Here is an 11347-nt window from a genome sequence, read left to right as displayed (position 1 = left end):
CTTTCTTTCTTTCTTTCTTTCTTTCTTTCTTTCTTTCTTTCTTTCTTTCTTTCTTTTTAACAGTCCTGGTTCAGAGATTAAGGGTAGATTAGAGTCAAAGTAGTTCCATTATACCTAAGCAAATTTCATCTTACAGGCATTTGAGTTTTAATATACATAAATATATGTTTTGCCTTTGTAGTAATTTGTTCTCATTTTAACCTTTAAAGTATTTTATTATAACGATGATTTTTAAAATATTGTATAGATGCATACGTCTGCATGTGGGTTTGTGTGCATGAGTGCAGGTGGCCTGAGCAACTCCAGGCAGATCTCCTGGAGCTGCAGTGACAGAGGCTGTGAGCTGCCTGATGCGGGTGCTGGGACCTGTGGAAGAGCAAGTGTTCTTAACCTCGAACATCTCTCCAGTCCCTCCATTGTAACCTCCACTGTCATTTCTGCTTAGTTACTTAGATCCTCAGTGTTTCAGGCCATGTATAGTTCAAAATAAAACCCATTTTCAGCTTTAAAGTAACTAAATTAACCAGAAAAAACCCACAATGAACTATATGTAGTATCAGAAGCCGAATATGCTCCATTTTATCAAAAATGAAAACGTTTCAATGTTTATAGTGGCATTGCAAATACTCTACCATACAGCTGAGTTAACAAGAGATGTGCTGGCCAAACAAACAAACAAACAAACAAAGGTCCTTGCGTGAAAACAAAGGAGAAAAGCCAATAGGAACACATTGATGCTTGTTGTTAAAACAAAAAAAAGTAATATTGTCAGGAAAATATGTGAAAAATATCAAGACACGTTGGCATTGCCAATGGATTCTTCCAAGTATGTAAGTAATTAGCCTGTCATACTCTTAATTCCGAAAGCTTAAGAGTCACTACTAGAAGCCGGGCAGTGGTGGCACATGCCTTTAATCCCAGCACTTGGGAGGCAGAGGCAGGCAGATTTCTGAGTTCAAGGCCAGCCTGGTCTACAGGACAGCCAGGGATATACAGAGAAACCCTGTCTCAAAAAACAAAAGCAAAAATAAAAAAGGGTCATTACTAGAAAAGGTCATTGCAGGCTCTAATGAATGAGGGTGTGTAAATCATTACCAAATAGCTTCATAAAGAACAATATATTCAGAGTTGATTTAACATTTGAAAATCAACGCAATTCAATGAATTAAAAGAAAATGAAAGTGTATCATATCATTAAGTGAAGGACATAAATAAAACATAACAAAAAATAATGCCTGAAACTCTCTCGGCACACTAGAATGTTTTTGATGTGACAAAATATTTGTCAAAATATCTAAGAAAGCAGGATGCTTGATAATAACTTCAGTGTACGACACTGGAGGTTTTCTTTTGAATTTGAAAATGAAATTATCACTATTCATTCTATTGGATATTCTTGACAGTGCAAAAGAGACAAAACTAGGAAATGAAATGATGTCTAGTGACTATAAGTGAAGAAGTAAAACTGTGCATTTTCACTTGGCGTATTTCCATACAGAGACAATCCGTGTTTTTAAAGTTCTCTCTCATCTTCCTGTTGCTACTTCTAGCTCCACCTTCACCCTTACCTCTGTCACAGTTTCACTGATGCATGTCATGGTTTCTCTTACTTGTCCTCATCAATATAGTTTCTCCTTAAGTTAGGAAAGACATATGTTGTGGTCTTCACTATTCATCTTTACTGCTTTATGAGATAAAGAGGAGTTGTCATGGACTCTTCCACTCCACTGGACTTGAATGGACTTGCCTAGGTTATTTGTCTACACAGAGGAACAAGTGGTTGCAATAGCATGACTTGTATCTGTAGAGAGAAGACATTAGTAGCTCTCAACCAAAAGTATGTGAAATGAAGAAGGTGACTCTGCAATTAAGTGCTAGAGACCCAACATAGACTATCCAGTGCCTTAGTAGTAGATAAGTGACAAGAATACTCATTTCTTTCAAATCAAAATAAATAGCCTATTTATCAATTTGGCCCAATTAGAGAAAGCTGGCATTAGACAGCTCCACCAGAAGGCTGTCATTGTATGGATAAACAACATTTTATTTATTAATTTATCCATCACCAGATATTTAAGTTATTAGTGCTAAAGATTTAAAAATCACAGAGTAATGCTTTGGAAATTAGAACATGACTAAAAGCTTTTGGACAATAGTTACAGAAAAATAGGTGCACAGAAGATAATCCCTCTAGAACATTGAGAATGGAGCACTGCCATCCATCTTGAATGAGTATGAGTAACAAGAATGATGGTTTAGGCTAATCAATTACGATTTGGAAATTAGATGTCAAAAATTAGAAGTTGGCTAGTAAGACCAGAACAAGGGCCCAGCTCAAGGATGACATTCTATCTCACTCAGGCTTCCTTCTGTGCAAGCTTGACCTCATGAATTCTCTCCAGCACTGGCAGAAACAAAGGACATCAAATTCCCACCTTGTCCCATCTACCAATAAGACAGCTAAGCACAGGGTTCCTGTGACAGGAAGTGAACCATTTGGGGCTATTTTACCACCTTTCTGTCACTGACCACTCTCTTCCTCTGTGCTTCCTCTCTGACTCTTCCTACTATGACAGCTGGAAAAATAGGGGAAAAAACTTATTATTTAATTGAAAGGTAAATGAGGGTATGGATTAGGTAAAATTTATAGGCAGGAAGGGAGAAATCATTGGATGTTGTGTAGTTATTTTGGACGGAATCTGCAGAGGAATTTAAGGAAACCAAGACTCCCATACGATGCTTTGAATCGTGGGAATTGGAACGATTTCATTTTCTCCTGCTTACCTACTGATTTCTTGTCTGAAAAAACAAGTGAGAAATAATGACAGCATGCTTTGCCTAGAGAAGACGAAGGACCCTAATGAGGTGAAACTGGAGATAGTTTTGAAACAAACAAGTGCTTTGATGGCAGGTGCACGACAGGAAGGTCAGCCAGCAGGCCTTGACCCCTAAAGAAAGAAAGTGTGAGTTTGAAGCTGACTTTTGCCACCTGGCATGCCTGGCCTTTTATAGATTTTTTTACCAGGGAAACTGCAGGATCTATGTTCCTGGGGGGAGCTTCAGAATTAAAATGTAATGAACAGTTCACCATTTTGCCAAATAGGACTTAGAGGGTTCACTGAACTCCCTTGTAAAAGACGATAGTCTACAAAATTCTAGAGTGGTAGGAAGCAGAATCTAGAGGAAGAAGAAATGAGACACAGTTGGAAAAGTTCCCGTCAAGTAGAGGTATTTGAGTTCTGTACTGATACTGTTATTCGGGAATGAAAAGAAAGGAGAGAAATTAAGAAAAAAAATGCCAAATGGACCTTAAGTAGGTCTTGTTGGAAAGCTTTTATAGTACACAAAGCAGGAAAATTCAACACAGCCCAGAGTTCTCAATCTTAACAATATTAAAGAGGATTATGGAAGGAAAGATGGCAGGAAGTGGTCATGCTAACACAGTCAAGCAGAAATGTCTTAAAGAACGGTGGGAATAAATTACCAGGTAAAGAAACGGGCCAGAATTAGAGTGTCAAACAGGATATTGGAATTGTCCATAGCGAAGTGACGCATGCGCATTGTCTGCCCATTCTCATGCAGCGATTCTTCTGTTTCCAATCCTATGTCATCTACACAGGCAGATCACTATACTGGATCTGGAATGGAGGGGAAAGGACAAATGTTGATATTAATAGACTGTCAACATTCCTATTGAGGACTCCTTAAGTCGTAACCCTTAAGTCATAGAAATAATTGGCCATTTTCGCAAAGCCTTCGGAACAAAGATGTTAAAGTACAGTGCAGGAATGTCAATGCTCATCGTCCTCCACTAATGAAAGACACCTGGAAGTAAATAAAGAAAAAAACAATTACTCTTTAATGGAAGGAATCTAGAAATGAGCAACTTCAGAGGGTGTTGGAACATGGATATTTATGTCATAAATTATCATTAAAACTCTTTACCTTTAGAAAATGTGTGTGTGTGTGTGTGTGTGTGTGTGTGTGTGTGCTAACCTAGAATGCAGCATCAATATTGTATTCAGGAATATAGCGTTAATACTTTAGCACAATTTGAGGGGCTGGAATAATAGTGCTTAATCCTTTGTCATTCAGCACTATAAAAGCAGTATTAGTATTCTTTCTGTAGCAATTCTAATTTTTGCAAGACTCTTTGATCATTAGCAATCAATCTACCTTTTGTGATCTTGAACCTGTATTATCAGACTTTTGAGGAAAACTACACTGGTAGAGAAAAAAGAAAATAATTCATGTTTTTTTATCAAGCAACAAACAACTTTTATAGGTGAGCAGACAATAAAACCATATTATGTTTGTTTCAAAAATTCTGTATTGACTCTAATTTTGTTTTAGAAATGGCCTTCTTATGAAAAGGAGGAAAAATAAAATCTTTGCGAGAGAAAAAATTACGTTCATGAAATTCTACTTTTTGTTAAAATTGTGAGAATCATATTTGATTTCAGAATCACTTTCTATTGAAAAGCCTGTAGACTCCATTTTTGAAGACCCTGCGGAGGCCAGAATGTGAAACTCTGCCTGTACTACACAAAGCACAACAAACCTTGGCACAGAGCACCTCAACTCAAAGCTGGGTGCTTCAAACAAGATCAAGTCTATTTCCTTTCTTCCAGAAAAAAAGGTGGTCTTATTCCAGTAAAGAAATTTCAGTCAAAACAGGGAAAGCACATGGCCAGACTCAGTGAGGTTAAGATTATACAACCCCCCAGCCTATCCTGTAGAATCTGCTTATTCTTCAGTTATCAGGAGCGTTAGTCAAATTCTCCACATTTCAGGAATGCATAACAAGCTACTGAATAATGGACTTTACCGTTTCCACTGCACTCTCTTAGGGTATCTGCTGGGCTCAATCACCCCCTTCACCTCAGCATTTATGTCAGCCAATTAGATTGACCAGAGGTAGGCATCTTACTTGCATCTGACCAATCTGATTTTTTTCTCCCAGAGATTAAGACATCATTTAACAAAGATTCTGACAGGAATCAAGCTGGAGGGTTAGAGAGACATGGATCTGAAGTATTCATTGGGTGAAGCTATACAGAGCGTGACGTGAGTGACACGGCATAGACCCAAAACATCACAAAGAAGTAAAAGAACTGGCTGCAGCAGGGTTTCCCAAAGAGCCTAGCACTGCTTTGTGCAACTGACTTCCAGAAAATTCACTTTAAAAGTCTGTATTTATGTGGCTGGTTACCTTGGTATACCTAGTTATTTACCTATGTGCCTATCTAGATCTATGTATCTATATGTCATATCTCTCTATATATATATAATTTACATAATATATACTCTATATACTTATGCATATATATCTAATATATATCTACACATAATCTATATATGTATATATCAATATACCAATGTATCTATATATCTAGATATAAATGATAGAGATAGATACATATGTAGATAAACATGTAGATTATAAACATACAGATATATATAGACTAGATAGATATATGTAAGTATATATATATATCTATAGATAGACATAATCTATATAATTTAAACACACAGCAGCCAGCAGTAATCTAGCCTTTCCTTTTTTCTATATATCATATATACATATATACATACCTGTATATCTTTGATATATTTATATATCAATATTCTAATCCATCTATCTATATGTCTATCTTATCTACATATCTGTATGTATATATAATCTATATGTTTATCTATCTACAAATGTATCTATATCATCAATATCTATCATTGATCTACCTACCTACATGTCATTTACCTGTATCCGTCTGACCAACATGTAATCTAGACTTCCTTTTATCCCCATCTACCTGTTACTGCAAAATGTATAAATCAAAAAATAAATATGCAGAAATAAAACATTATATCAACAATACTCACTAACTGTTGGCTTCAATGCTCATTTAAAATCACTATAAAAATAAATTTGTAGATTAGATTACAGCAAAATACAGGGTTGCTCTTGAGCAATTAATGCTGAAACAATGAAAAAAACCATTAAATTTTGGTAGGATCAAAAACTGCTTAAAACATGAGTGGGTTGTAATATTTTTGAGTTGATGGTCTCCAAAAATAGACATCTCAGACCTATGATAATCTCTAAACTTTCCTGTTTCAATGACTTATCAATGTTCATACAATACATAAAAAGTCCTGTTCATGGAAGGATAAATAATTGTGGAATCCAATTCATCCACACAGTGGCTAAAGTTGGCAGTCATTTGTACCTTATCATGTGTTCTTTAATATTTAGCACCAGAAGACTGGGTAGGCTGATATGTTGGGGCTTGGTATGGTGCTACTATGTATTCTAAGATCTGGTTGCTCAAAGATGAGCAAATTCCCACATAAAACAGCTTTCGGTGTGCAACCCTTTCTCCCAAATTTAAAACTACTGGTTAAATAAAAATGACACATTTTAAAAAATACCACAAAGCTAAATTAATAAATTATATGCTGAGTCTCATTCATTTGGAAGCTAGACAGAGATAGGAGTAATTCTTTTTAATCTACATGGATATGAAAAATTTCAGATCCTCAAATATCAGATTAAATGTATTTTAATATTTACTTATTTTCTCAGTATTGGGAAACTGTGATAATTTTGGAATCATCAAAATATGATGAGCCCAAGTCTCCATTTACAGCTTAGCCACTATCTCCAAGATGAATTTACTTTAATGTGAGCCCTTCTGCTGAAGATGATAAAGTTAAGTAAAACTGACAGCTATCATAAATCAATGCACACAAATGTGCCATATCATTTATGCATTTTATACCTTCTTATATTTAAAATAAATGAACAGAGTAGGAGTGTAGATCAATATTAGAGCCTTGCTTACCACATGTGAAGACATAGATTCTGTAGAACTACAGAGCTACACACACACACACACACACACACACACACACACACTCACGCACATGCATGAACCTTTTAAAAATATCATGAAATTTTAATCTTCACTCACTTTCTCAGGAGGAATCACTGACCTCCAAATCAAGTCCCAGTGTGGACTCTGTTTTCCTCTATTAAGGCAAATTGTTTCCTCACATCAAGAATTGGGAAAAATCTCTTGAATTAATTTTATTTGATTCATGGCTAATCAGTCCATTATAGTTCTTCAAATTGAATTATAATGAATGTTTCTAATATATCTGCATGAGAATTTCAGGCAATTTTGTCACTATAGCCTGGTATAGTTTAGAGAAATAACACCATGATGATAGCAGTTTGCCTCCATACTGAATATTCTTGCCCCAGCTCTTGGGAGTAGTACCTGCTCACAGCCTTCTACTGTCTACTGTTTTAAAGCCCAACTTCCAGGAGCAGAGTCTCTTAGTCTATGGTCATACTAGCTTTCCTAATTACTCCTCAGTGAGAGTTGCTATATTGCAAAACTTCTTAATGAGTTGTCTCTATTTCAGCTCTCACTGTGCCACCAACATGGCTGTTCAATGGCCTAACTTTCCCTCTCTCACGGTTCTGCTCTTCTCTTATAACCACCATAAGTTCATTCAAAGAGCTTTCTATGTGGTACTCTACACCCTAGAGATGACGTCCTAAGAGACCTGACAAGGAACATACACAAACTGAAATACCACTTGGCATCAGTTGTAGAGGATATTGGGGATGGCTTACAAATGAAATAAGACTGATCATAGTCTGAGTGCACCACATTTTGACTGACATCTCACAGTGAGCCTGCTCTGCATACTGTTAGCATGCAACATGTCCTCTGGCATTGCCATGCTATTCCAAAAGATAGTCTACATCGGTGTCATTTCTTTGCTAATATAATTGCCGTGGGGTACAGCAATTGTTGACATACACACATATAATTATATTATCAAATGCTATATAAATATAATTATATTATATAAACATATATTATGTAATATATTTGTGTATATATTTATATATATAACATACTGAGAGAAGAAATTTAATTCTGGCTTTCATTTTGGTAAAATACTTACTGGAGTATAAAATATATACAAAATGTGTTTCTTAATGATTTTTTATGGGCTTAATATTCTAGATGACTTAATGAAAATATCAACATACTACCAGCATCACTAAACCACCTCTACCTCCTCTCACCCACTGGAAAGGTAACCCAGGCTTTCCAGAGTTCTAACATCAGTCGCTGACTTGGAATCCATGAAATTTATGTTAGTAACATTATATATTCTACATGCACACTCTTACATCATTTCATTCGCTGAAAATTATGTTTGCAAAGATTCTTTTATGCTACCACATGTCCTGCAAGTTTTTACTCTCTAATGCATATATTCACCAACATTGTTTGATCCATTTTATTTTTCCTGCTGAGGGGCTGCTGCATTGTTTGTAAGTAGGAAACTATGACTGTTCTTCTGGTTTGTATGTGTACCTTTCTGTGATGTATGCATAGGTGACAAAGTGGAGACTCACAAGAGTAGGCATATTCACATTTGAATTTAGTAAGCATTGTCGGACATATAACCAAGAGGGTTCTGCCAATTAATACCTCAGAAGCTACACTTGAATGTTCCAGTCACTCCACATCTCTGTCAACATTTACTGTTTAATACACATGTGTATTTTATAGATGTTCTTTCCGATTGTAATGTTATTTGCATTTCCTATGTCTGGCGAGATTAAGTAGTATTTCATTAACATATTAGACATTTAGATATTGTCTTTTCTGAAGAATTTTTCCCATATTTCTTTTGTTTGTTTTGTTTGTCCATGCATATATTGACTGTCATTTGCTTGTCCATTTTCAGGTTTTTATATAATTATCACAAAACCCTGTGTCTAAAGCATATATTACAAAGACATTCACTTAGCAGCTTTTCACCTCTTCCTGGTGAAATCATCATTATAAAAACACCCTGTATATTCCAAAAGATTGTAAATTTTGCTGGACCTCACAGACAAAGCTAATAATACATCCTTGGGTCACCTATGCCATAAGACTGATATTCTACTGTGTAGTCAGTTGTTTAACCTGCTTTTAAGGGAACAACATAAAAAATCTTACTTGATTTGAATTTCCCATGTAATAACATTTACAAGCTAAACTGATGCAGAACTGTTATCATAAGTTATGTGCTCTTCTCTGCCCCTCAGCCAGTTAGAACTGCATATGTGTTTGCGTGTGTGTTATGTCAATAATTGATGGAAACAGAATATAAGCTGGAAGTTGCTTTGTAATATGAATATCCAGCACAAATGCTGGAAACAGGACTCACCTATTGCTTGATAGTGTGTCTTTGCTATCTGGGTCAGATAGGGTCAGTAGGAGTCAATGACTTAATCCCTTGTAAAACTCTGTTAAAGATTTCTTTGAAGTACCCATCATTCCTTCATTACATGATGCTTTCTGTGCCGTTCAATAAAAGAGAGTAAAGACTTCTGTTAGAGAAATACAGACTGAGCCGGGGCAGACAGATTCACAGGACAGCATTTAGGCAAGCACAGATTAAACTCAAGCAATCGACAGACAGGAGTGGTTAGAGATACAGGGAGAGAGAAGTAGAGAGCTCAAATCTGATTACACTTTTGTTTAAATTTAAGGGGAAGTGTTTTATACTTTCTTTTCCTCAATGAGACATCAATCTATTATTGGTGACTCTGAATTTACTATTAGTATGTTCAAACTGAAACACTCTTTTAATCATGTTTAATTAATAGGAGTTATTTTAAGATGGTAAAATTTATGAAAACTTCCTTTTGTGGTTAATGATTGTTGCAGTTTGTTTAAAGAATTGTTCCTAACACAAAGATACCAACATTTCCAACCCTCTTTTTTGTGCCTTTCAAGTTATACCCTATATTCAATCACTTTTGTCTAAGAAAAAGTTATGTCGTTATATTTTTATTTGAACATCAATTGGCCTAATGACATCAAATAAAAAATTATCTTTATCACAAGGTTACTACTGCAAAGTAGCTCAAGCTATAGCTACTGATATTGACATTCCATAAAGAATATCAAGAGCAGAAGTTGTGGGCTTAAATTTTTCAAAACTTACCTTAATAAGGGTTCTCAAATGCTTCAACCTGACTTGTAGCCCACTGTGCAATGGTAAGGGAGAAAAGATGGCAAATGGGATAAGGGGATGTGTTCGTATCGCATTCTCTTAATGTGTAGCTTCTAAGGATAAGGGGATGTGGACCTTTTTAGAAGTCGTTCTTTAGGAGCGATTTCAATCTCTGTTGTCAGAATACCAGCAGTCCAGTTCAGTAGCATCAGGATACCAAACAGGAATCAGCAGTGGCTGTACAATCCAGCAGAAACAGCCAGGCCTCTCCCAAATCAACAAGAATCAGTAGGAGTGACCAGAACCAGCAGGGCACCTCATCTGTAAGAGAGGGTTCTGACACTAAGGTCTAGTTCCCTAATTGGTTCTTGATTTGTCAATAAAGAAGGCCAGAAACCAATTGCTGTGTGGAAGGTACAGCTAGGAATTCCTGGTGCCAAAGGAAAAAGGAGATGAAGGGAAGGAGAGAAGGAGTTTTTTTCTCTCATACTTTGAAGGAAGGAGAAGACAGCAATCATGTAAGGCTTCGGGGAGAGCTAGGGCCTGTGGCCTCTGCTATGGGCGGGTGGCCAAGGATGTGAAGGATCTGGCACCCAGCAATTGTGCTAGCAGGCAAGGTAAGGGAACAAAGCTGTCAAAAGGAAGCTAGGTTAGGACTGGTTACATTCGATCCTAGAGCTAACCCAGGTGGAACAAAAGGAAGCTACAAGGTGCCAGAGCGAGGGCCACGGTCCTGGACAAAAATGATTTTAAACTATGCTCAACAGTTCTCTGCCATCCCTCTCTCCACAAAGCAAAGAGCAGTGAAAACACTAGACCAAAGGATCATTGAAAGACTAGTTATGCAAGCACCCCACTACTGTCCATTGAGTCCTATTTATACTCTTTCCAAACATCAAGTGTCTTCTCATGGGTCTTGCCTTAGCAAAACACCACGTGAGTTTGCATCACATGACACGATCAGAAACTTCCATTTGATGAAGTCAGTAGGAATCTGTTTCATGTAATCACAGTGTTTTAAAAGAATATCCGATGATCACTTTGGAATGCAGATATCAACTATTGATGATCAGAACAGTTATTAAACAATTTTAATATTGTTGACTATTCCAAAGCAACTAAAGCCAAGAATGTAGTGAGTTGAATATTGATGCACAAGAAATACACCATTTCAGCTGCCTGTGTGATTAACAAGGTAACAAAGTTGGATCTTTTGGGTTCTAGTTACAGAATACTTCCATACACTAAGACAAACTTTGATGACATTACTTGGGTACATAGGTGACACAGCCGTGCTATGCTCTGTTCT

The sequence above is a fragment of the Grammomys surdaster genome, unplaced genomic scaffold (assembly GCF_004785775.1).
Source record: "Grammomys surdaster isolate TR1022 unplaced genomic scaffold, NIH_TR_1.0 345, whole genome shotgun sequence".
NCBI lineage: Eukaryota > Metazoa > Chordata > Mammalia > Rodentia > Muridae > Grammomys > Grammomys surdaster.
Note: the sequence above shows the minus strand (reverse complement) of the source record.